The 26,563-nt window shown below is 47.4% G+C and overlaps 3 pseudogenes; all 3 read left to right on the forward strand.

The window, feature by feature from the left end:
* The first annotated feature begins 1,312 nt into the window (after positions 1 to 1,312).
* LOC146183732 (uncharacterized) lies at positions 1,313 to 9,746 on the forward strand (annotated as a pseudogene).
* A 5,165-nt stretch (positions 9,747 to 14,911) lies between these two features.
* On the forward strand, positions 14,912 to 15,684 carry LOC146183733 (uncharacterized; annotated as a pseudogene).
* A 43-nt stretch (positions 15,685 to 15,727) lies between these two features.
* On the forward strand, positions 15,728 to 20,215 carry LOC146183734 (uncharacterized; annotated as a pseudogene).
* Positions 20,216 to 26,563: the final 6,348 nt, after the last annotated feature.

Consider the following 26,563-nt stretch of genomic DNA (forward strand, 5'->3'; position numbering starts at 1 on the left):
GTAACAGGAACAAGCTAGAGCTCTTAATATTATCCACTAACCACAAGTGTAAATGTTCCTCCTTTATAGCCGACAGTCCAACTTCTTGTAGTCGTCTTATTCTTGAAGGCTGCATTCTTGGACAGGTATATAAAAGGTGGCGAAGATGCGGCTCTACAGCGGCCTTGGACACTTCGGGCATGTGCTCGTCTCGGCACACGAATGTGCCTCGTCTCACTGCCACACATTCATCTTCTTCCGAAGCCAATCGGCAGGTCAATTACTGGGTAAGTGCATTCCCAGCCCTAATCATTGTAAAGGACACCTTCTCCGTTCTCGTTAGGTTATGAGGGCACGCGTAAGTGCACGGGGTAATGGGGGAATGTGCACGTTTGCTTACCATAGATAACAGGATTGGGAAAGCGGAACGAGGATCAAATGGGAGGCTTGTGGGTGAAGCAATCAAGCAATCGTGGTAGGGGTTTGGTGTGCAAGCGTATCAGTTTTTTATGACACATGTTATTACTGCCTTCTTGTATCCAATGTAGCCGAACGCGTTTTTTTTTTGTTTCTGAATTTCGAGCATGTATCTCCTGGGAAATGCTTAGGGGTTTTGTAATGCTGATGAGCTTTTTAACAGCCGCTAGAGAATCGGTGTAAATGTGACCTTCAATTATAGATGTTATGGCATTTACAACCTCCATCGCATCGTGGATAGCATACAGCTCCATTGCAAGCGAGTCCATGTGGTTCGTTACGTATTCCCTATGTATGAATAACAATTCATGTTTGGGGCTAGTAGTTGCTGTTCTTCCTCCACAACTTAGCACATGAAGGTGCCGCGTTTCAAGGCCACACATTACCCAGCAACGTATCGTCATCATCGTGCAAGGAGAGTGCTGAGCTGCTGTGGTCTGCACTCGTCTGCCATAGCCTCAGGCATTTCCGCCCTTTAGGAAGATGGCGATGGAGTTAAACAAGTCTCATTATCTTAACGCACTCTATGTACTGATATGGGCAACAAATAAACGTGGCTTGAGGTAAATTTTATGGTCGCTCAAATTCATAACTGTTAGTGTTTTTGTAGGCTTAACATAATTTACGAAATGGACTATGTTGTAAAACGTTCTGTATTATAGTTCCGCCTTTGGCGAACGCCAGCCAAAATGCCTTCCACCTTTCCCCTCGTTCCTTCTTTCACCCCTTCCCCCTCTCTTCCGGTCAGGCTATATAAGCCAGTTGTTCGGCATGAATATACACCTTTCTACTTCGAGCATCCGTCTGTGGTTCATGGAAGCAAGGAACGCGCAATGCGCGTACCTGCGATGTAACAATGGCGACGAGCCTAATGCAAACCCACGACGAGAACCAACCTGAAACAACGGTCAAGACTGAGACGCTGGATGCAACCAGTTCAATCATAGCACATCACCAGCTTCCGGAGTATGACGCGGGGACAACTGGAGGGCATATCTGACGAAGGTTGAAGCCTACTTCGAAGCAAGTGGAATCGAAGATTCAATGAAGGAAAGGGCGTTGCTCATCTCTGCGTATAGCACACGCACATTCCAAGCGCTTTAAGGAAAAGTTGCACCGAAGAAGCCAAATGCGATGAAGTACGAAAAAGTAATCGAAGTTCTAAGTTCGTACTTTGACCCAAAACGCCACGAAATAACGGAGTTTTCGCTTTTCCAACCGGCGCCAGCTGGAAGGTGAGTCTGTTCATACCTTCATTGTCGAAATTCGCCAAATAGCGGAGAGCTGTAACTTCGGGAGCATGCTCGATAGAATGCTTCGCGACAAGATAGTATGCGGCGTCCGGTCAAGTGCCCTGCAAAAGCAGCTTTTGACCAAAACAGACCTCATCCTGCAGGAAGCTGAAGCGATAGCGTTCAGCTCTGAGGCAGCAGATCAGGGTGCCAACGCGATCTCTTCGGACTGGGCAGCTGTAATGAAGATAAGCGCGCGTCAACAGAGCTTCGACGAGCCGGTATTAGAGTGTGGACGGTGCGGAAGCACTAAACACAACGGAAACGCGTGTGGCTGGACGAACGCTCGATGCTACCTCTGCGGCAGGTGCGGGCACTTTGCAAAAAAAATGTCTTAGCGACGTCAGCAAGAAACGCCGGAATAACTATGCTCGGAGCAGGTCAAGCCAAGCTTTAAATGTAACAGAGGAGAGTTTGAATGACGCGGCCGACAGCATGCACATCTGGACTGTAGTGTCGTCTCGGAAAGCTCAATTGGGACCTCCGATTCGCCGAACGTTGACGTGGGGTGACAGCCATATAGAGATAAACGTCGATACTGGTTCGGCTGTGTGTGTTCTGCCTAGGCAAGTTTTTGAGCAGCACAAGAAACTGTGGCCACCATTGTAGACGCGCCACATCAAACTTTCCTGTTACCTAAGAACCTTACCAGTGCTGGGGCAGTTGGATATGCTTGTTTCGTACAAGGGGACCAGCGTCGAGGGCTCATTAATTGTCTTTGATTGCCCAGGACCACGTCTCTGCGGACGCGACTTGATATCAAAGTTTAGCAACGCAGGGTCGTCAGTCCTCAACGTCGGGGCGAAGCTGGCGGAGAGCTTAGGGAAGAACTGCACATCAATGATGGACGATGGGCTCTCGGACTTCCAAGATGTTTTCAGCACAGAATTGGGCCGGATAGACGGACCACCAGTGCATCTGCAACTGAAAGAAGGAGCCACACCAAAATTCTGTAAGGCCTGTTCTCTTCTATTTGCATGGCGCGACAAGGTATCCAAAGAGATTGAAAGGCTTGAAACTATCGGAGTATTGTCCCCAGTAACGCACGCAGAGTGGGCTACACCGATTGTGCCGGTATTCAAAATGGATGGCAGTGTTAGAATCTGTGCTGATTTCAAAGTAACTCTGAACTCTGCATGCGAGCTGGAACAGTACCCGCTACCTGTTATTGATGACATTTTTGTAGCTTTGAATGGTGGCGAACAATTAAGCACTCTCGACCTTCGTGACGCCTATAATCAGATCCCTCTCGATGACGAGTCCAAGAAACTGTGCGTTATCAATACGCACCGTGGGTTGTTCTGCAACAACCGCTTGCCTTTCTGTATAGCTTCCGCGCCTGCCATTCTCGAACGGAAAATAGACACGATATTGCAAGGCATACCAGGTGTACAGGCATACCTCGGCGATATTCTGGTATTGCAAAAACATGGCGAGACTGATACATTAAGACTTGTGTTCCACGGGGTCAAACTCAGACTGGACAAATGCAAATTTCGCCAGGCATCGGTTTCCTACTTGGGTCACCGAATTGACCGTGAGGGCTTACATCCGACAGAACAGCATATTGAAGCAATTATGCAAGCTCCTAGTCCGTAAAATGTGCAGGAGCTGCGCGCAGTTTTGGGCATGATCACATTTTAAGCCAAGTTCATGCCAAATTTATCATCTGTCCTTGCACCGCTGTACAAGCTGCTAGAAAAGAACGCACAATGGGTATGGGAACCTGAACAGGAGGCGGCCTTTATGCAAGCTAAACAAGGCCTGCGTCGGGCTGGGGTACTTGCCCATTTCAATCCGGCTGCAGCCCTCAAGTTAGTGTGACGCTTCACAACATGGGATTGGAGCCGCGCTGTTCCACACGTATGGCAAGGTGAACAAGCCCATAGGCTTCCGTTCGCGAACCTTAACAAAGGCTGAACGAAATTACTCGCAACTCGAACGCAACGCCCTTGCCCTAGTATTTTCGTAACAAAGTTCCGGGATTTTCTTGTAGGTCGAGAGTTCACACTTGTTACTGATTACCAGCCTCTCCTGTGATTGCCGAGAGCTGATCAACCGACCCCATCGCTGGCAGCCACGCGCATACAACGTTCGTCTCTGTTCCTGGGTGGTTTCCGTTAAAAGTTCCAGTACTCGCCGGGTAAGCAACTTCTGCGTGCCGACGCCCTGAGTCGAGTGCCACAACGTACGACAGAGTTGCAATCAGAAGATCCCCCTGATTACATTCTCGCTCTAAAAGGACTCGATGACGGAACGGTGTCCCTTGATGAACTGAAGAAATTAACTGCGGATGACAAGCAACTAAAAAGGGCTGCGCAGTTGACAAAGGATGGCTGGTCGTCGACGGCAAGATGTATAGCTGATGAGAGCGTTATTTCATTTTTTGACAGACGACAAAGGGCTGTCTTTGGCCCACGGGCTGGTGTACTGGGGGCACCGTGTAATAGTGCCAAAGGAAGCGCGTGATCGTATTCTACACCTGCAGCACGAAACACATCAGGGGTCTACAGCGATGAAAGCAGTTGGCAGATCATCATTTTGGCTAGGATTGGACCACGACATAGAACGACTATCAGCAACATGTCAAAACTGTGTCAGACTTGCCCATGCCAGCCGCAGCACTACCAGAAAGCTGGCCTACTGCTCTAGAACCACGGTCCAGGATACATGTAGATTTCGCAGGGTCATTAGCGGGAAGCACGATTCTTGTTGTAGTTGATGCATACAGTAAGTGGATTGAGGCAGTTCCCATGAAAAGGAAGCTAATGCTACTGCGACAGTGAACTCTTTGTGCGAGATATTCAGCAGGTTTCGAATCCCAAAGACTGTAGTATCTGATAACGGGACGACTCAGTTCACCAGTCTTGAATTTGACACTTTCATGAAAAAGAATAATATAACTCATCTGCGAACGACTGTGTATCACCCATCGTCAAATGGGTTGGCGGAAAGAGCAGTCAGAACGATTAAGGATAGCCTCAAAAAGATGGGGGCTGGAAGATTAGATATCCACATATTCAGACTGCTCTTTGATTACAGAAGGACACCTAACATCTCGGGCAAGTCTCCGTCAGAGGCGCTTCTTGGTTATCGTCTGCTCTCTCGCCTAGATACAGGCTTTCCACCCGTCCCTACAGGTTCAGTCTCTGAACCACATGAATGGTCACCACCTTTTCCTGGAGCTGCAGTGTATGCGCGCAACTTTGGCGTTGGAGAAAAATGGCGGCCTGGAACAGTCCAGTCTACAAGAGGGTCACGGATGGTCACCATAGAGGCACCGGCCGGACCGGTCAGGCGTCACGTCGACCAGGTGCGGTTCGACACACACCTCCTCCACATGCTCAGGATCACAGCTCAGAGGAAGAAAGCGCTGTGCAAGCTGGTATACCAACGCCTGGAGTCAACGATAATGGAGAGGAGTGCGCGGTTCTTCGAGCAGATACCCCACAGCCAGCCTCAACGCCACCAGAGAATTCGTCAGCGGCGCAAGACGCCGAAAGCTGTCTATATCAACAGCAAGCAGGAACCGCAGCGACGCAGTCATCGTGTACGACGCCGACACTTCGACGTTCCACGCGCCAAAAGAAGCCAGTTCAGCAACTTCCTTATTAAGGGAAGATAAATGTTGGAAAACGTTCCGCATTATAGTTCCGCCTTTGGCGAACGCCAGCCAGAATGCCTTCGACCTTTCCCCTCGTTCCTTCTTTCCCCCCTTCCCCCTCTCCTGGTCAGGCTATATAAGCCGGTTGTTCGGCTTAAATAAACGCCCTTCCACTTCCAGTGTCCGTCTGTGGTTCATGGAAGCACGGAACGCCCAATGCGCATCCTTGTGAAGAAACACTGTGGTGCGTAATTGTGACTCAGTTTATGTGCTGATATGGCCAACAAATAAACGTGGCTTGAGTTAAATTTTATAATCACTGAAATTTATAATTGTAAGTGTTTTTGTAGGCTAAACATAATTTACGAAATGGACGGTTTAGTAGAGCCCTCTATTTTTTCACGTGCAATGCGTTCGCACTGAGGAAAGAAAACGACATTTGTGGTTGATTTTGGTACCTGGAGCAGGTCAGTCCGTCATCTGTCTGCCGTCAGTCCCTGCAGCTGCTCTCGCTCCCCTTCGAAACCACTTCGTCAGCCCTTCGACCAATGGCCGTAAACTTTCCAGCCCGATATCGTCACATCGTTCTTCACCCTACAGCAGAGCACGCAATGATGACTTACGAGTACATCGCTGGCCTTCACAAGCAACTACATGTTCATGACCTTTGCATCGGTCTGTCGCGGGTATTGAAAGACGACGCATATTTCGTGCAACAGGCCCAAGCGAAGGCACGGGAAGCCATCAAGATTCAGAAGAGGTGTCACCAACTCATCGCGCAGTATGAGCAGCTCAAAGAGACTGAGGCTAAACTATTATCGGATCTCCAGCTGCAGTTGCTGCTCGCAGAGTGCATGCAGAATTTCGTAGATGACCTCCCCGCTGCAATTCCCGAACAACTGGAAGCCGCTACAGGGTAAAATGATTGTGCTCCGCAGGGTAATAATTTGGGACGTGGCGACCAAGCCGATTCCACCGTCAGCGCAGCCTACTTGACCGAGGAAGAATTCGCAAGCGTGCCCAAGCATATGTAAGTTCGACTGTCCCTGATTTAGAAAAACAAACTTGTGGACGCTTTCAACCGGATGCTAAAGACCAAGTACGCGCTTTTGAGTGTACCCACGGTGGGCCTCAAGGAGGCTCTGTGGAAGGAGGTGATCACCTACAATGAGCAGGAGACGGAAGAGACTAAAAACGTTCGTTTCGTGACCGACGCCGACTTGACCATGCGACCCTCGGCAGCTTTCAAGTCAAGACGAGTGGTGACGCAATTCGCTACGGTCATGCGCCTCTGCGGCAGACTGCGGGCGATCAGAGGTCCGCAACGCATCTTACGATACGCCGTCGTATAAAACGGCGCCCCACCACAGCCGCTTGCGAAAGTCTGCCGTATCATGAGTTGACTCTAACGATCTTCGAAATAAAAGGCTTTCCTGACGATTACTCACGTCTTTGTTCGTATCTTATTCGACAACCTTCCACGTAGTCTGTGGTATTTGTTATATATCAAAAAAGGAAGGAAATCTGTTTGCCCGCCCCTTATCTACTACCTGAAACACCCTAACTGGGACGGTGGAAGTAAAGGGATAGTGAGAAGGCGGTACAGGAAATGACAGTGAAGAGCGACATGGAGAAAGGACAGGGTAAGTTAAACACAAATAGATGTATACAGTACGGCACTATATACAGTAAATTGCTTGAGGCCTGGCCGCGCATGTTGGGATCGAGGCTGGGTACTCCGGCTAAGTAGCCGAGCGTCTCAACCATTTTGCGACTGCAGCGGTTACTTTCACTTACTATAAATATTTTTTACGTAGGGTGTAGGCTCCGGAATTTTTTTCGCTTTTTCATCAGGGGAAAGGTAAAACCATCAAGTCATGAAATCATGTCCATCAGTGTCGCTGGCATGGTAAAGCGACAGGGGCAGCGCAGCAGAAAATAAACTTACCGCCAGTGTAGTGCTTATAGTTTCGTACTGTACCAAATATGATTGATTACAAATTATATATTGAACACCGCAGCCCACAAATTTTTCTTCTAGTGCTTTCGCCGAAAAAGGAAACCTTGATAAAACGTTTTTGGGTAGAGGAGAGGAGGCGTAATGATGAAATTCATTACTTGAACGGTCTTGTGCAGTCCTGGTAAAGGCCACGCTGGCTCACATCTGGGTACGGCTGATTTCAACCGCAACAGTTCTTAAACAACTGTTCTTAAGCAAAAGTGAATAGCGCATTTTGTCTCCCTTATTATTTCAGGGCTTGTGGGGCCTCCGAAATCTTATCATATGTTACACGATTTCCTTCATTCGCCGCATTTGTTGCTCTATAGGCCGCTGAGGTCTCATCTAGCCGTTTTTAGATAGGAAGAGAATCTTTTTTTTTCGAAAGCTTGCCAAGTGGTATACAATCAAGCTGTCTTCTAAGTTAATGGAAGTCATTCAGCATATTTTCTTCCAGTAACAAGACAAGCTAGAGCTCTTAATATTATCCACTAACCACGTACACGTGTATATGTTCCCCCTTTATAGCCTCGTCCAACTTCTTGTAGCGGTTTTATTCTTGACGGCTGCATTCCTGGGCATGTCCATAAAAGGTGGCGAAGATGCACCACGGCATCTGGCTTTGGACACGTAGGACATGGGCTCTGCACTGGATCTTTTTCAGAGCCCCGTCGGGAGGTCAACTACTGGGTAAGTTCCGCCCCAGCTCTAATCATTGTCAGAGACACCCCCTTGCTTCTCGTTAAGTTATGAGGGAACGCGCAATTGCACGTGGGAATGATGGCACGCGCACTTTTCCTCACAATAGATACCAAGATTGTGAAAGTGCGGAACAAGGAATTAATGGGAGGCTTGTGGGTGAGGTTTTCGTGTTAGGAGCTTGATGTGTAAGCTTATTCGTTTTTTTTATTATCCACGTTATTACTTTTTTCTTGTATCCCACGTACCCAAAATTGTTTTTTTATTTCTTTTTAATAGTATGTATCTCCTGGGAAATGCTTAGGGTTTCAGTAACGCTGATGAGCTTTTTAAGACGGTATGGCATTTATAGCCTCCATCGCATCGCGGATAGCATACAGCTCCTTTACAAACAAGTCCAGGTGGTCTGGTACGTATTCCCTATGTGTGAATAACTCTGCATATTTGTGACTGGTAGTTGCCGTTATTCCACCACGACTCTGCACACAAATGTGCCGCGTCTCAAGGTCACACATTACCCATTAACCTATCATCATCATCGTGCAAGGACAGCGCTGAGCTCCTGTGGTATGCACTCCTCTGCCATAGCCTCAGAAACTTCCGCCTTCTAGGAAGATGGCAATGGAAGTAAACAAGTCTCACTTTAAAATAACGGCTTGAGGGGCAAGTTGGTGCATCATCGTATTCAGATATGTGGCGCAAATAAACACAAACACGTGTTGCGCGTGTGCTGTGTATCTTCTCCTGTGTTTGTGTTTATTTGCGCCACATATCTGAATACGATGAAGTCTCACTTTCTTAACGAACTGAATTTATATACAGATATGGGAAACTTATAAATCTGGCTTGAGTTAAATTTTACGGGCACTGAAATTCAGAACTATAAGTGTTTTTGTAGCCTAAACATAATTTACGAAATGGACTGTTCAGTAGCGCCCTCTATGTTTTACATGTGCAATGCGGACGCACTGAGGAAAGAAAAAGACAGCTGTGGTTGATTTTGGTACCTGCGGCCGGTCAGTCCGTCAGCTGTGTGCCGTCAGTCCTTACAGCTGCTCGCGCTACCCTGCGACACCACTTCATCAGCTCTTCGACCAACGGCCGCAAACTTTCCAGCCCGACATGGTCACATCCTTCCGCACCCGGCAGAAGAGCACGCAATGATGACTGACGAGTACATCGCTAGCGTTCACAGCAACTACATGTTCTCGACCTTTGCCTCGGTCTACCGCGGGTCTTGAAAGATGACGCATATTTCGTGCAACAGGCCCCAGCGAAGGTACGGGAAGCCATCAACATTCTGAAGAGGCTTCACGAACTCATCAGGCAGTATGAGCAGCTCAAAGAGACTGAGGCAAACCGATTATCGGATCTCCAGCTGCAGTTGCTGCTCGCAGAGTGCATGCAGAATTTCGTAGATGACCTCCCCGCTGCAATTCCCGAACAACTGGAAGCCGCTACAGGGTAAAATGATTGTGCTCCGCAGGGTAATAATTTGGGACGTGGCGACCAAGCCGATTCCACCGTCAGCGCAGCCTACTTGACCGAGGAAGAATTCGCAAGCGTGCCCAAGCATATGTAAGTTCGACTGTCCCTGATTTAGAAAAACAAACTTGTGGACGCTTTCAACCGGATGCTAAAGACCAAGTACGCGCTTTTGAGTGTACCCACGGTGGGCCTCAAGGAGGCTCTGTAGAAGGAGGTGATCACCTACAATGAGCAGGAGACGGAAGAGACTAAAAACGTTCGTTTCGTGACCGACGCCGACTTGACCATGCGACCCTCGGCAGCTTTCAAGTCAAGACGAGTGGTGACGCAATTCGCTACGGTCATGCGCCTCTGCGGCAGACTGCGGGCGATCAGAGGTCCGCAACGCATCTTACGATACGCCGTCGTATAAAACGGCGCCCCACCACAGCCGCTTGCGAAAGTCTGCCGTATCATGAGTTGACTCTAACGATCTTCGAAATAAAAGGCTTTCCTGACGATTACTCACGTCTTTGTTCGTATCTTATTCGACAACCTTCCACGTAGTCTGTGGTATTTGTTATATATCAAAAAAGGAAGGAAATCTGTTTGCCCGCCCCTTATCTACTACCTGAAACACCCTAACTGGGACGGTGGAAGTAAAGGGATAGTGAGAAGGCGGTACAGGAAATGACAGTGAAGAGCGACATGGAGAAAGGACAGGGTAAGTTAAACACAAATAGATGTATACAGTACGGCACTATATACAGTAAATTGCTTGAGGCCTGGCCGCGCATGTTGGGTTCGAGGCTGGGTACTCCGGCTAAGTAGCCGAGCGTCTTAACCATTTTGCGACTGCAGCGGTTACTTTCACTTACTATAAATATTTTTTACGTAGGGTGTAGGCTCCGGAATTTTTTTCGCTTTTTCATCAGGGGAAAGGTAAAACCATCAAGTCATGAAATCATGTCCATCAGTGTCGCTGGCATGGTAAAGCGACAGGGGCAGCGCAGCAGAAAATAAACTTACCGCCAGTGTAGTGCTTATAGTTTCGTACTGTACCAAATATGATTGATTACAAATTATATATTGAACACCGCAGCCCACAAATTTTTCTTCTAGTGCTTTCGCCGAAAAAGGAAACCTTGATAAAACGTTTTTGGGTAGAGGAGAGGAGGCGTAATGATGAAATTCATTACTTGAACGGTCTTGTGCAGTCCTGGTAAAGGCCACGCTGGCTCACATCTGGGTACGGCTGATTTCAACCGCAACAGTTCTTAAACAACTGTTCTTAAGCAAAAGTGAATAGCGCATTTTGTCTCCCTTATTATTTCAGGGCTTGTGGGGCCTCCGAAATCTTATCATATGTTACACGATTTCCTTCATTCGCCGCATTTGTTGCTCTATAGGCCGCTGAGGTCTCATCTAGCCGTTTTTAGATAGGAAGAGAATCTTTTTTTTTCGAAAGCTTGCCAAGTGGTATACAATCAAGCTGTCTTCTAAGTTAATGGAAGTCATTCAGCATATTTTCTTCCAGTAACAAGACAAGCTAGAGCTCTTAATATTATCCACTAACCACGTACACGTGTATATGTTCCCCCTTTATAGCCTCGTCCAACTTCTTGTAGCGGTTTTATTCTTGACGGCTGCATTCCTGGGCATGTCCATAAAAGGTGGCGAAGATGCACCACGGCATCTGGCTTTGGACACGTAGGACATGGGCTCTGCACTGGATCTTTTTCAGAGCCCCGTCGGGAGGTCAACTACTGGGTAAGTTCCGCCCCAGCTCTAATCATTGTCAGAGACACCCCCTTGCTTCTCGTTAAGTTATGAGGGAACGCGCAATTGCACGTGGGAATGATGGCACGCGCACTTTTCCTCACAATAGATACCAAGATTGTGAAAGTGCGGAACAAGGAATTAATGGGAGGCTTGTGGGTGAGGTTTTCGTGTTAGGAGCTTGATGTGTAAGCTTATTCGTTTTTTTTTATTATCCACGTTACTACTTTTTTCTTGTATCCCACGTACCCAAAATCGTTTTTTTATTTCTTTTTAATAGTATGTATCTCCTGGGAAATGCTTAGGGTTTCAGTAACGCTGATGAGCTTTTTAAGACGGTATGGCATTTATAGCCTCCATCGCATCGCGGATAGCATACAGCTCCTTTACAAACAAGTCCAGGTGGTCTGGTACGTATTCCCTATGTGTGAATAACTCTGCATATTTGTGACTGGTAGTTGCCGTTATTCCACCACGACTCTGCACACAAATGTGCCGCGTCTCAAGGTCACACATTACCCATTAACCTATCATCATCATCGTGCAAGGACAGCGCTGAGCTCCTGTGGTATGCACTCCTCTGCCATAGCCTCAGAAACTTCCGCCTTCTAGGAAGATGGCAATGGAAGTAAACAAGTCTCGCTTTAAAATAACGGCTTGAGGGGCAAGTTGGTGCATCATCGTATTCAGATATGTGGCGCAAATAAACACAAACACGTGTTGCGCGTGTGCTGTGTATCTTCTCCTGTGTTTGTGTTTATTTGCGCCACATATCTGAATACGATGAAGTCTCACTTTCTTAACGAACTGAATTTATATACAGATATGGGAAACTTATAAATCTGGCTTGAGTTAAATTTTACGGTCACTGAAATTCAGAACTATAAGTGTTTTTGTAGCCTAAACATAATTTACGAAATGGACTGTTCAGTAGCGCCCTCTATGTTTTACATGTGCAATGCGGACGCACTGAGGAAAGAAAAAGACAGCTGTGGTTGATTTTGGTACCTGCGGCCGGTCAGTCCGTCAGCTGTGTGCCGTCAGTCCTTACAGCTGCTCGCGCTACCCTGCGACACCACTTCATCAGCTCTTCGACCAACGGCCGCAAACTTTCCAGCCCGACATGGTCACATCCTTCCGCACCCGGCAGAAGAGCACGCAATGATGACTGACGAGTACATCGCTAGCGTTCACAGCAACTACATGTTCTCGACCTTTGCCTCGGTCTACCGCGGGTCTTGAAAGATGACGCATATTTCGTGCAACAGGCCCCAGCGAAGGTACGGGAAGCCATCAACATTCTGAAGAGGCTTCACGAACTCATCAGGCAGTATGAGCAGCTCAAAGAGACTGAGGCAAACCGATTATCGGATCTCCAGCTGCAGTTGCTGCTCGCAGAGTGGATGAAGAAGTTCGTAGATGACCTCCCCGCTGGAATGCCCGCACAACGGGAAGCCTGTACAGGGTAAAATGATTGTGTTCAACAGGGTAATAAATTTGGACGTGGCGACCAAGCCGGCGCCACCGTCAGTGCCGCCTACTTCACCGAGGAAGAATCCGCAAGCGTGCCCAAGCACATGAGAGTTACTCCGTTAGATAGAGGGTACTCCGGCTAAGTAGCCGAGCGTCGGTTACTTTCATTGTAACGATTTTTATGTTGGATGAAACCTCCGGGATATTTTTCGCTTTTTCAACAGGGGAATGTTAAAACCATCAAGTCATGAAATCATGTCCTTCAGTGTCGCAGGCATGGTACAGCCACACGGACAGTGGTGCAAAAAATAAACTTACCGCCATTATTGGGATCATAGTTAAGAGCAGTACTCTAATGTGATTGATTACAAATTATATATTGAACACCTATGGCCACAAATTCTTCTTCTAGAGCTTTTGCCGAAAAACGAAACCTTTTAGATAAGTTTTTAGGTAGTCGAGTGGCGGCGTAATGATGAAATGCATTACTGGAACGGCCTTGTGTACTCTAGGTAAAGGCTGCACTTGCTCACATCTGGGTGTTGCGGTTTTCAACCGGAACAGTACTTAGACGACTGTTCTTAAGCAGACGTGAACAGCGCATTTTGTCTCCCTGTTTTTTTCACGGCTTGTGGGGCCTCAGCAATCTTATCATATATTACACGATTTCCTTCATTCGCCGTATGTGGTGCTTTATAGGCCGCTGAGGTCTCATCTTTCCGTTTTCAGATAGGAAGACACTCTTTTTTATTTGAAGGGTTGCCATGTGGAATAGAATCAGGCTGTCTTTTAACCTTAAGGATTTCATTCAGTCTATTTTCTTCAAGTAACAGGAACAAGCTAGAGCTCTTAATATTATCCACTAACCACAAGTGTAAATGTTCCTCCTTTATGGCCGACAGTCCAACTTCTTGTAGTCGTCTTATTCTTGAAGGCTGCATTCTTGGGCAGGTATATAAAAGGTGGCGAAGATGCGGCTCTACAGCGGCCTTGGACACTTCGGGCATGTGCTCGTCTCGGCACACGAATGTGCCTCGTCTCACGGCCACTCATTCATCTTCTTCCGAAGCCAATCGGCAGGTCAATTACTGGGTAAGTGCATTCCCAGCCCTAATCATTGTAAAGGACACCTTCTCCATTCTCGTTAGGTTATGAGGGCACGCGTAAGTGCACGGGGTAATGAGGGAATGTGCACGTTTGCTTACCATAGATAACAGGATTGGGAAAGCGGAACGAGGATCAAATGGGAGGCTTGTGGGTGAAGCAATCAAGCAATCGTGGTAGAGGTTTGGTGTGCAAGCGTATCTGTTTTTTATGACACATGTTATTACTGCCTTCTTGTATCCAATGTAGCCGAACGCGTTTTTTTTTTGTTTTTGAATTTCGAGCATGTATCTCCTGGGAAATGCTTAGGGGTTTTGTAATGCTGATGAGCTTTTTAACAGCCGCTAGAGAATCGGTGTAAATGTGACCTTCAATTATAGATGTTATGGCATTTACAACCTCCATCGCATCGTGGATAGCATACAGCTCCATTGCAAGCGAGTCCATGTGGTTCGTTACGTATTCCCTATGTATGAATAACAATTCATGTTTGGGGCTAGTAGTTGCTGTTCTTCCTCCACAACTTAGCACATGAAGGTGCCGCGTTTCAAGGCCACACATTACCCAGCAACGTATCGTCATCATCGTGCAAGGAGAGCGCTGAGCTGCTGTGGTCTGCACTCGTCTGCCATAGCCTCTGGCACTTCCGCCCTTTAGGAAGATGGCGATGGAGTTAAACAAGTCTCATTATCTTAACGCACTCTATTTATGTACTGATATGGGCAACAAATAAACGTGGCTTGAGGTAAATTTTATGGTCGCTCAAATTCATAACTGTTAGTGTTTTTGTAGGCTTATCATAATTTACGAAATGGACTATGTTGTAAAACGTTCTGCATTATAGTTCCGCCTTTGGCGAACGACAGCCAAAATGCCTTCCACCTTTCCCCTCGTTCCTTCTTTCACCCCTTCCCCCTCTCTTCCGGTCAGGCTATATAAGCCAGTTGTTCGGCCTGAATAAACACCTTTCTACTTCGAGCGTCCGTCTGTGGTTCATGGAAGCACGGAACGCGCAATGCGCGTACCTGCGATGTAACAATGGCGACGAGCCTAATGCAAACCCACGACGAGAACCAACCTGAAACAACGGTCAAGACTGAGACGCTGGATGCAACCAGTTCAATCATAGCACATCACCAGCTTCCGGAGTATGACGCGGGGACAACTGGAGGGCATATCTGACGAAGCTGGAAGCCTACTTCGAAGCAAGTGGAATCGAAGATTCAATGAAGGAAAGGGCGTTGCTCATCTCTGCGTATAGCACACGCACATTCCAAGCGCTTTAAGGAAAAGTTGCACCGAAGAAGCCAAATGCGATGAAGTACGAAAAAGTAATCGAAGTTCTAAGTTCGTACTTTGACCCAAAACGCCACGAAATAACGGAGTTTTCGCTTTTCCAACCGGCGCCAGCTGGAAGGTGAGTCTGTTCATACCTTCATTGTCGAAATTCGCCAAATAGCGGATAGCTGCAACTTCGGGAGCATGCTCGATAGAATGCTTCGCGACAAGATAGTATGCGGCGTCCGGTCAAGTGCCCTGCAAAAGCAGCTTTTGACCAAAACAGACCTCACCCTGCAGGAAGCTGAAGCGATAGCGTTCAGCTCTGAGGCAGCAGATCAGGGTGCCAACGCGATCTCTTCGGACTTGGCAGCTGTAATGAAGATAAGCGCGCGTCGACAGAGCTTCGACGAGCCGGTATTAGAGTGTGGACGGTGCGGAAGCACTAAACACAACGGAAACGCGTGTGGCTGGACGAACGCTCGATGCTACCTCTGCGGCAGGTGCGGGCACCTTGCAAAAAAATGTCTTAGCGACGTCAGCAAGAAACGCCGGAAAAACTATGCTCGGAGCAGGTCAAGCCAAGCTTTAAATGTAACAGAGGAGAGTTTGAATGACGCGGCCGACAGCATGCACATCTGGACTGTAGTGTCGTCTCGGAAAGCTCAATTGGGACCTCCGATTCGCCGAATGTTGACGTGGGGTGACAGCGATCTAAAGATAAACGTCGATACTGGTCCGGCTGTGTGTGTTCTGCCTAGGCAAGTTTTTGAGCAGCACAAGAAACTGTGGCCACCATTGTAGACGCGCCACATCAAACTTTCCTGTTACCTAAGAACCTTACCAGTGCTGGGGCAGTTGGATTTGCTTGTTTCGTACAAGGAGACCAGCATCGAGGGCTCATTAATTGTTGTTGATTGCCCAGGACCACGTCTCTGCGGACGCGACTTGATATCAAAGTTTAGCAACGCAGGGTCGTCAGTCCTCAACGTCGGGGCGAAGCTGGCGGAGAGCTTAGGGAAGAACTGCACATCAATGGTGGACGATGGGCTCTCGGACTTCCAAGATGTTTTCAGCACAGAATTGGGCCGGATAGATGGACCACCAGTGCATCTGCAACTGAAAGAAGGAGCCACACCAAAATTCTGTAAGGCCCGTTCTCTTCTATTTGCATGGCGCGACAAGGTATCCAAAAAGATTGAAAGGCTTGAAACTATCGGAGTATTGTCCCCAGTAACGCACGCAGAGTGGGCTACACCGATTGTGCCGGAATTCAAAATGGATGGCAGTGTTAGAATCTGTGCTGATTTCAAACTAACTCTGAACCCTGCATGCGAGCTGGAACAGTACCCGCTACCTGTTATTGATGACATTTTTGTAGCTTTGAATGGTGGCGAACAATTCAGCACTCTTGACCTTCGTGACGCCTATAATCAGATCCCCCTCGATGACGAGTCCAAGAAACTGTGCGTTATCAATACGCACCGTGGGTTGTTCTGCAACAACCGCTTGCCTTTCTGTATAGCTGCCGCGCCTGCCATTTTCGAACGGAAAATAGACACGATATTGCAAGGCATACCAGGTGTACAGGCATACCTGGACGATATTCTGGTATTGCAAAAACATGGCGAGACTGATACATTAAGACTTGTGCTCCACGGGGTCAAACTCAGACTGGACAAATGTAAATTTCGCCAGGCATCGGTTTCCTACTTGGGTCACCGAATTGACCGTGAGGGCTTACATCCGACAGAACAGCATATTGAAGCAATTATGCAAGCTCCTAGTCCGTAAAATGTGCAGGAGCTGCGCGCAGTTTTGGGCATGATCACATTTTAAGCCAAGTTCATGCCAAATTTATCATCTGTCCTTGAACCGCTGTACAAGCTGCTAGAAAAGAACGCACAATGGGTGTGGGAACCTGAACAGGAGGCGGCCTTTATGCAAGCTAAACAAGGCCTTCGTCGGGCAGGGGTACTTGCCCATTTCAGTCCGGCTGCAGCCCTCCAGTTAGTGTGACGCTTCACAACATGGGATTGGAGCCGTGCTGTTCCCCAAGTATGGCAAGGTGAACAAGCCCATAGGCTTCCGTTCGCGAACCTTAACAAAGGCTGAACGAAATTACTCGCAACTCGAACGCAACGCCCTTGCCCTAGTATTTTCGTAACGAAGTTCCGGGATTTTCTTGTAGGTCGAGAGTTCACACTTGTTACTGATTACCAGCCTCTCCTGGGATTGCCGAGAGCTGATCAACCGACCCCATCGCTGGCAGCCGCGCGCATACAACGTTCGTCTCTGTTCCTGGGTGGTTTCCGTTAAAAGCTCCAGTACTCGCCGGGTAAGCAACTTCTGCGTGCCGACGCCCTGAGTCGAGTGCCACAACGTACGACAGAGTTGCAATCAGAAGATCCCCCTGATTACATTCTCGCTCTAAAAGGACTCGATGACGGAACGGTGTCCCTTGATGAACTGAAGAAATTAACTGCGGATGACAAGCAACTAAAAAGGGCTGCGCAGTTGACAAAGAATGGCTGGTCGTCGACGGCAAGATGTATAGCTGATGAGAGCGTTATTCCATTTTTTGACAGACGACAAGGCCTGTCTTTGGCCCACGGGCTGGTGTACTGGGGGCACCGTGTAATAGTGCCAAAGGAAGCGCGAGATCGTATTCTACACCTGCAGCACGAAACACACCAGGGGTCTACAGCGATGAAAGCAGTTGGCAGATCATCATTTTGGCTAGGATTGGACCACGACATAGAACGACTATCAGCAACATGTCAAAACTGTGTCAAAGACTTGCCCATGCCAGCCGCAGCACTACCAGAAAGCTGGCCTACTGCTCTAGAACCACGGTCCAGGATACATTTAGATTTCGCAGGGTCATTAGCGGGAAGCACGATTCTTGTTGTAGTTGATGCATACAGTAAGTGGATTGAGGCAGTTCCCATGAAAAGCAAGCTAATGCTACTGCGACAGTGAACTCCTTGTGCGAGATATTCAGCAGGTTTTGAATCCCAAGGACTGTAGTATCTGTTAACAGGACGACTCTGTTCACCAGTCTTGAATTTGACACTTTCATGAAAAAGAATAATATAACTCATCTGCGAACGACTGTGTATCACCCATCGTCAAATGGGTTGGCGGAAAGAGCAGTCAGAACGATTAAGGATAGCCTCAAAAAGATGGGGGCTGGAAGATTAGATATCCACATATTCAGACTGCTCTTTAATTACAGAAGGACACCTAACAGCTCGGGCAAGTCTCCGTCAGAGGCGCTTCTTGGTTATCGTCTGCTCTCTCGCCTAGATACAGGCTTTCCACCCGTCCCTACAGGTTCAGTATCTGAACCAAATGAATGGTCACCACCTTTTCCTGGAGCTGCAGTGTTTGCGCGCAACTTTGGCGTAGGAGAAAAATGGCGGCCTGGAACAGTCCAGTCTACAAGAGGGTCAGGATGGTCACCATAGAGACACCGGCCGGATCGGTCAGGCGTCACGTCGACCAGGTGCGTGTTCGACACACACCTCCTCCACATGCGCAGGATCACAGCTCAGAGGAAGAAAGCGCTGTGCAAGCTGGTATACCAACGCCTGTAGTCAACGATAATGGAGAGGAATGCGCGGTTCTTCGAGCAGATACCCCACAGCCAGCCTCAACGCCACCAGAGAATTCGTCAGCGGCGCAAGACGCTGAAAGCTGTCTACATCAACAGCAAGCAGGAACCGCAGCGACGCAGTCATCGTGTACGACGCCGACACTTCGACGTTCCACGCGCCAAAAGAAGCCAGTTCAGCAACTTCCTTATTAAGGGAAGATAAATGTTGGAAAACGTTCCGCATTATAGTTCCGCCTTTGGCGAACGCCAGCCACAATGCCTTCCACCTTTCCCCTCGTTCCTTCTTTCCCCCCTTCCCCCTCTCCTGGTCAGGCTATATAAGCCGGTTGTTCGGCTTAAATAAACGCCCTTCCACTTCCAGTGTCCGTCTGTGGTTCATGGAAGCACGGAACGCCCAATGCGCATCCTTGTGATGAAACACTGTGCTGCGTAATTGTGATGTATCTCAGTTTATGTGCTGATATGGCCAACAAATAAACGTGGCTTGAGTTAAATTTAATAATCACTGAAATTTATATTTGTAAGTGTTTTTGTAGGCTAAACATAATTTACGAAATGGACAGTTTAGTAGAGCCCTCTATTTTTTCACGTGCAATGCGTACGCACTGAGGAAAGAAAACGACAGTTGTGGTTGATTTTGGTACCTGGAGCAGGTCAGTACGTCATATGTCTGCCGTCAGTCCCTGCAGCTGCTCTCGCTTCCCTTCGAAACCACTTCGTCAGCCCTTCGACCAGCGGCCGCAAACTTTCCAGCCCGACATCCTCACATCGTTCTTCACTCTACAGCAGAGCACGCAATGATGACTTACGAGCACATCGCTGGCCTTCACAAACAACTACATGTTCCCGACCTTTGCGTCGGTCTGTCACGGGTCTTGAAAGACGACGCATATTCAGTGCAACAGGCCCAAGCGAAGGCATGGGAAGCCATGAAGTTCAGAAGGGGTGTCACGAGCTCAGCGTGCAGTATGAGCAGCTCAAAGAGACTGAGGCAAAGCTATTATCGGATCTCCAGCTGCACGCGCTGCTCGCAGAGTGCATGAAGAAGTTCGTAGATGACCTCCCCGATTCAATTCCCGCACAACCGGAAGCCGCTGCAGGGTAAAATGATTGTGCTCCACATGGTAATAAATTGGGACGTGGCGACCAAGCCGGCGCCACCGTCAGCGCGGCCTACTTGACCGAGGAAGAATTCGCAAGCGTTGCCCAAGCATATGCAAGTTCGGTTGGTGCTGACTGAAAAGAACAAACTTGTAGACGCTTTCAACCTGGGGCTAAAGACCAAGTACGCGCTGTTGAGTGTACCCATGGTGGGCCTCAAAGAGGCTCAGCGGAAGGAGGTGATCACTTACAGTGAGCAGGAGACGGAAGAGACGACAAACGTTTGTTTCGTGACTGACGCCGACTTGACCGAGCGATCGTCGGCAGCTTTCAAGTCAAGATGAGTGGTGACGCAATTCGCTGCGTTCATGCGCCTCTGCGGCAGGCTGCGGGCGATTAGAGGTTCCCAACGCGTCTTTACGCCGTCGTCTAAACATGCGCCCCACCACGGCCGCTTGCGAAAGTCTGTCATATCATGAGTTGCCTCGCACGATCTTCGAAATAAAAGGCTTTCCTGACGATTACACACGTCTTTGTTCATATCTTATTCGACAACCTTCCACATAGTCTGTGGTATTTATTATATATCAAAAAAGGAAGGAAATCTGTTTGCCCTCCCCTTATCTACTACCTGAAACACCCAAACTGGGACGACGGAAGTAAAGGGATAGAGAGAAGGCGGTACAAGAAATCAAAGTGAAGAGCGACATGGAGAAAGGACAGGGTAGGTAAAACACAAATAGATGTATACAGTACGGCACAATATACAGTAAATTGCTTGAGGCCCGGCCGCGCATGGTTGGGTTCGAGGCTGGGTACTCCGGCTAAGTAGCCGAGCAACTTAACCATTGTGCGGCTGCAGCGGTTACTTTCATTCACTCTAACTATTTTTACGTAGGGTGAAGCCTCAGGAATTATTTTCGCTTTTTCAACAGGGGAACGTTAAAACCATTAAGTCATGACATTATGTCCGTCAGTGTCGCAGGCATGGTAAAGCTAAAGGGGCAGCGCTGCAGAAAATAAACTTACCGCCAGTATAGTGCTTATAGTTTCGAGCAGTACACAAACATGATTAATTACAAATTATATATTGAACACCTGCGGCCAGGATTTCTTCTTCTAGAGCTTTCGCCGAAAAACGAAACCTTGATAAAAAGTTTTTGGGTAGACTAGAGGAGGCGTAATGATGAAATGCATTACTGGAACGGCCTTGTGTACTCCAGGTAAAGGCCACGCTTGCTCACATCTGGGTAAGGCTGATTTCAACCGCAATGGTTCTTAAACAACTGTTCTTAAGCAGAAGTGAACAGCGCATTTTGTCTCCCTGTTTTTTTCACGGCTTGTGGGGCCTCCGCAATCTTATCATATATTACACGATTTCCTTCATTCGCCGTATGTGGTGCTTTATAGGCCGCTGAGGTCTCATCTTGCCGTTTTCAGATAGGAAGACAATCTTTTTTATTTGAAGGGTTGCCATGTGGAATAGAATCAGGCTGTCTTTTAACCTTAAGGATTTCATTAAGTCTATTTTCTTCAAGTAACAGGAAGAAGCTAGAGCTCTTAATATTATCCACTAACCACACGTGTATATGTTCCCCCTTTATAGACCAGTCCAACGTCTTGTAGCGGTTGTATTCTTGACGGCTGCATTCCTGGGCATTTCCATAAAAGGTGGCGAAGATCCGGCTCTAAAGCTGGCCTAGGACACGTAGGGCATGTGCTCTGCACTGCACCTTTTACAGAGCCCCATCGGCACGTCACCTACTGGGTAAGAGCCGCCCCAGCCCTAATAATTGTCAGAGACACCCCCTTGATTCTCGTTAGGTTATGAAGGAAGGCGCAATTGCGCGGGGGAATGAGGGCACGCGCACTTTTCCTTACAATAGATACCAGGATTGTGAATGCGGGACAAAGATTAAATGGGAGGCTTGTGAGTGAGGTTTTCGTGTTAGGAGATTGATGTGTAAGCCTATTCGTTTTTTTTTTTAATTCACAAGTTATTACTTTCTTGTATCCCACGTACAGAAAAGCGTTTTTTTTTATTTCTTTTTTTTATAACATGTTTGTCCTGGGAAATGCTTAGAATTTTTGTAACGCTGATGAGCTTTTTAACACCCGCTTAAGACTCAGTGTAAATGTGAGCTTCGATTATAGACGGTATGGCATTTATAGTCTCCATCGCATCGCGGATACCATACAGCTACTTTACAAGCGAGTCCAGGTGGTCTGGTACGTATTCCCTATGTGTGAATAACTGCATATTTGGGACTGCTAGTTGCCGTTATTCCACCATGACTCTGCACACAAATGTGCCGTGTCTCAACGCCAAACATTACCCATAAACCTATCATCATCATCCTCATCATCATCATCGTGCAAGGACAACACTGAGCTCCTGTGGTATACACTCGTCTGCCATAGCCTCCGACACTTCCGCCTTCTGGGAAGGTGGCAATGGAGGTAAACAAGTCTTACTTTCTTAACGAACTCAATATATATGCAGATATGGGCAACAAATAAGTGTGGCTTGAGTTAAATTTTATGGTCACTGAAATTCAGAACTGTGTTTTTGTGGCCTAAACATAATTTACGAAATGGACTGTTTTGTTGTGCTCTCTATGTTTTCTATGTTTTCGATGTGCAATGCGGACGCACTGAGGAAAGAAAAAGACAGCTGTGGTTGATTTTGGTACCTGAAGCAGGTCAGTCCGTCAGCTGTCTGCCGTCAGTCCCTACAGCTGCTCTCGCTTCCCTGCGACACCACTTCGTCAGCCCTTCGACCAGCGGCCGCAAACTTTCCAGCCCGACATCCTCACATCGTTCTTCACTCTACAGCAGAGCACGCAATGATGACTTACGAGTACATCGCTGGCCTTCACAAGCAACTACATGTTCACGACCTTTGCATCGGTCTTTCGCGGGTCTTGAAAGAGGACGCATATTCCGTGCAACAGGCCCAAGCGAAGGCACGGGAAGCCATCAAAATTCTGAAGGGGTGTCACGAACTCATCACGCAGTATGAGCAGCTTAGAGACTGAGGCAAAGCTATTATCGGATCTCCAGCTGCAGTTCCTGCTCACAGAGTGCATGAAGAATTTCGTAGATGACCGCCCGGCTGCAATGCCCGCACAACTGGAAGCCGGTAGAGGGTAAAATAATTGTGCTCAACTGGGTAATAAATTGGGACGTGGCGACCAAGCCGGCGCAACCGTCAGCGCGGCCTACTTCAACAGAGGTAGAATCCGCAAGCGTGCCCAAGCACATGAGAGTTACTCCGTTACATAGAGGGTACTCCGGCTAAGTAGCGGAGTGTCGGTTACTTTCACTCAATGTAACGATTTTTACGTAGGATGAAACCGCCGGGATATTTTTCGCTTTTTCAACAGGGGAATGTTAAAACCATCAAGTCATGAAATAATGTCCTTCAGTGTCGCATGCATAGTACAGCCACAGGGACAGCGGTGCAAAAAATAAACTTACCGCCATCACTATGCTAATAGTTAAGAGCAGTACTCTAATATGATTGATTACAAATTATATATTGAACACCTATAGCCACAAATGTTTCTTCTAGAGCTTTCGCCAAAAAACGAAACCTTTTAAATAAGTTTTTAGGTAGTCGAGTGGAGGCGTAATGATGTAATGCATTACTGGAACGGCCTAGTGCACTCCAGTAAAGGCTACGCTTGCTCACAAATGGGTGTTGCGGTAACGGTTCTTAAGCAACTGTTTTTAACCGGACGTGAACAGCGCATTTTGTCTCCCAGTTTATTTCACGGCTTGTGGGGCCTCCGCAATCTCTTCATACACGACACGATTTCCTTCATTCGCCGCATGTGTTGCTCTTTAGGCCGCCGAGGTCTCACCTTGGCGTTTTCAGATAGGAAGACAACCTTTTTTGTTCGAAGGGTTGCCATGTGGAATAGAATCAGGCTGTTTTTTAACCTTAAGGATGTCATTCAGTCTATTTTCTTCAAGTAAGTGGAACAAGCTAGAGCTCTTATTATTATCCACTAACCACAATTGTAAATGTTCGTCCTTTATAGCCGACAGTCCGACAATAGAGTTTTGAAACTCTATTGTCGGATTATTGACCGCCTTTTGAATGTACTGAATTTCGATAGACATTCAACCCCAGCTGAGTGCAATCTTTACAGGGCCAACAGAATTTTCATGATGTTCTACCCAATAGACTTTTTGTGCTATTTTTTCTATATGCTTTTTGTTGTCAGTTTTCAACGTTCACGAAGAATCAGCGTATACTGTTCATGCTGACCCATGTTTTTAAGTAGTTTTAGGCACCAATAATAAGAACATGATGTGACAATTTCGTTATGCATATTTAATCTCACTTGTAATCAACTATTGTCCACATTCTGCAGAGGGAAATATAAGAGCAGCATGCAGTTGCGTACTCGTACGTGTTATATAAAAGTGCATATTAACGGTGCACACTTAGCTCAAGCTTCGCAACAACACAGTGAAAATATGCCCTAAAAACTTCATGATGGCAAAGGCTCCACTAATATTGCAAATACATCGTTGAATGTCAATCAGAATCCGTAATGGATCAGCTTCTGTATGTCGCAGAAGGTAACTTTAGTGGTAGGACATATTTTATATTTATCATAAAACAAGTTCAGTGAGTTATCATACTAACAAACAGGATCGTAGATTAAACCTACTATGTGTAGGGCCGGACAGAGCTTTTTTAAACCAGTTGCAAAGTTCCCTATATGCTTCAGGGTCTGACATTCTGCCCAATCCAAGGTGGTTTTGACCGTAGCTTATTGCCGCAAAATGAGGTGCAGTCTGTATTGGAATCCTCCATCACTCTATGTCTTTGGAGAGTTTTACTGTTATTTTTTTTCTTTTCTTTCCTTTCTTAAAGTGGTCACCATGCTAAAATGAAGTCACTTTAAACATTGAGAGGTTCTAATAATCACGGATTGATCCCACGGATACTATAGATTTAACACGCACAGCAAAAACATTCGCGTATGAAAAAAAGAAGACAAAAACAAGATTGCATGCGTCTTCTATCGGCGACTCTTCTTTTCAAAGAAGCATTCGGCCGCCGCCTTGCTCCTGTCCGTACCCACTTCCCCCGTGCCCCGCGAACGGCGCCAGCATGTCCGGAGGGGTCTCTTCCTGTCGGCTGGGGGGGAAAAAGGGGGGGGGGAAGGGTGCTCCCCGCTCTCTGCCTTCTCCGTGGTTTGTCTTCACGGAGATGACCTTGGCTTCAACATAGCCGGAGCCGCGCAGCGGGGGCGGCGTCTTCCCCTTTTCACCGAAGCTGTTCTACGCCCCGTTTTCTTTGCACGTAGACGCGCGTACGCTGAGTGCGGCGATGTGCCAGTTCAGTTGGCGTTTTCCCGCCACCGTGGTCGCATCTTGCACTGTGAGCGAAGCACCGTATGTAGGTTTTTCGCTGGTGATTATCACGAAGATCGTTTTGTTCAAATTGGAGCACGAACGTACGCATTTGAGAAGTCTTCGGAGGACTCCGCTCTTGGGCGGCAGCTTCTGCGCAAGGAGGACGTGTTTAAGAAGTTCAACAGTCGCAGGCGTTTTGGATTCTAGGCGAAAATCCGGCGCGGGCGGAGCGTCTGCACTTTGGTGAGTGTTTTGCTTTTTCCTTTTCGTGTTTGTGCCAGTCTTGTACAATGTGTGCTACAAGGGAAAGCGCACATGTAAATATTTCTAGCAGGCAAGCCAGCCTCGTCGGAAAAAAAGGAGGGGGAGAGAGAGAGAGAACAAGGCTTGTCTCTAACGCGGACGCTGGGGCCGATGGAACGCCAGTTGGGGTGGAGACATTTTCTTTCTTTCTTTTACATGGTGACCGTTTTTGAAGGATTGTTCGGTACAGTGCTGTGCTCTTTCGATACGGTACTCGCGCTGAGACGGACACATTATCGAGATCATAATATGCCTCTGTCACACATTGTGGGTTATCTGAATCTGCGCAGCTCCACCATTTTTGCAGTGTTTTTGTTTCCACTTATTTCAGTGCCTATAATTGGTAATTTTGCTTGAAGTTTTCTGGGTAGTAATGCTTGTGTCCTGCGTTTTACTATTTATATTTACAATTGGATCTTTGGCGGCAGCATATATTGTTTATCAGGGAGAAATGAACGATGTGGTAGTGCTGCCGAGCTGTGGAGGCAGCGGTCGATGCCATCTAAGCAGTGAAAGACAGTGACAACTCATTTTAGACAAGAAATTTCTTGAGCTATGACGTGGAGCAGCGCACAAATGCTTTTGCTTGATTTTTAGGTTAGTATATGCCGCAACTTAATTATGATTTCCATTGTTTATTTCAGCATCACAGGCGAAGAGTTCCCGGACGCATCAGCGTTTTACGCAAAAAACAGCCTGGCGTCATACCTTGCACATGAATTGAAATAAAGCAAATAAACAACCCAGCTCATGTTGTGGGTTCACGAAAGATGCAATCCTTATTTTTTCTTTCTCATTAACGCGCATTTTTATTCTGTGTTCCCTTTCCGCTGCGGAACAACAGAAAATGGTGTGTGATCAACGGTTAGCCAGGAGCAGGCACGAGGTGGTTTACATTAATGCAAAAGTAGCACAGCACATAGCCTTGATGCATTTCAGTCAAGACATTCTATGTTCTGCTCGACCAATCAACAATTTAGTCAGTTTAGTGTAGGTTAATTAGTGACTAAGTA

Source organism: Amblyomma maculatum, chromosome 7 (assembly GCF_055883805.1).
Source record: "Amblyomma maculatum isolate TAMU_Amacu chromosome 7, ASM5588380v1, whole genome shotgun sequence".
In the NCBI taxonomy this organism is placed as follows: domain Eukaryota; kingdom Metazoa; phylum Arthropoda; class Arachnida; order Ixodida; family Ixodidae; genus Amblyomma; species Amblyomma maculatum.